Genomic DNA, 1,386 nt, shown 5'->3' with positions numbered 1-1,386 from the left:
CTGGTTTGAAATGCATTTTACAACAACATTAGAAATAGACTTTTGCTGCGTATGGCACGTTTGACTTGCGAAATGTAAATCAAAACTAATCAGCCAAGCATGACGTGGGCCTTTTCCATTAATGATGGGCGAATCATTTTTCGCTGCAGTCCAATGCCGTGAACAACGCTTCCCAGTGCGTCTGCTAATTTTTAATGCTCAGGCTACCGCGATCACGAGCCCTGCTTGGCATTATATGTTAGGCTTATGTGGGCTGGGATTTGCAACAAGGTCTTGGACGAGGCCTCTATACTATACTATAGTAGGAGGCCTGGTCACATTACTTTGAAGGAGTTGAGTAGCAAAGCTGAAATTTTGTGTACATATTACTATGATACCTATCTTTGACAGGTTAGAGTTTCAAAAATTATTTCAACTGATCGCGGGGTCATCCGGGGTCATGAACGTCGAGCCATTTAAAGGATTTTTCTGGCTGGGGCCCATTTTGGGACTCTGTATTTTCTGATTTAAAGCTTTAATGGGATTGTTATTACTTCTGGATGTAGTCCTGTGACCATAGATTATATTCAAGTAGAATGGAGCCCATGTTACCCATAGTTTTCATTCGGGGTGACCCCAAAAATTGAAAAAAAACATAATCGCTCATTCTGGACCCTACTTTAGGCAATCATAACTTGAAATCTAAAGATGATACATTAAATCTGAGTGCAGATTCATAAAATTTGGCAAAAAGTAAGTCAGAATGCCAACTTTGAGCTCTTTGTCTTGTCTGTAGACTAAAATATGGCATTCTGAAATCCGAAATTATTCAAAATGTCACTTTTCACGATTCACGAGTGCATAAAAAGTCCAGCAAATTTCAAACGGCCATATCTCAAAAACGACATGGAGTATGACTTTCAAATTTTGCATGTGTTCATATGAGCAACATATCATCATTCTGACCAAATTTCATTGAAATCTGAGGGGGTCACCTGGGGATTTGTTCTGAAACTGTTTGATTTGACATGGAATCAACCCGGTATCTTTCAATTCGTTGAAAGCAAAAGTGGCCCTAGTGGTCGAGCTTCAATTAAAAGGTTTCGAAAGTGGTCCTTAAAACTTTGACAATTTAGAAATTTCAATGGCTTATTTAATCGATTTTAGAATTTGTTATATGTAGAAAATACATATTTTTTTTCTCTTTGATGAATTGTGCTTTTTCTTCCTGACACGGAGGCAGAGAGGGGGGGCAGCTCCTTCCTGTTGTTTAGCAGTCAGACAAAGAATGGCTTAGAAATTGCTAGATGAATTGCAAAATCAAAATTCTTTATATTGTAACAAAATGGTGCAGTCCACCCCCCCCCCCCTATTATAAATAGATTAGGCCACTCCCTAATGCTGGGA

This window comes from Anneissia japonica, unplaced genomic scaffold (genome assembly GCF_011630105.1).
Source record: "Anneissia japonica isolate Jap-2015-1 unplaced genomic scaffold, ASM1163010v1 scaffold643_len365518_cov145, whole genome shotgun sequence".
Lineage (NCBI taxonomy): Eukaryota > Metazoa > Echinodermata > Crinoidea > Comatulida > Comatulidae > Anneissia > Anneissia japonica.
This window is presented reverse-complemented; position numbering follows the sequence as displayed.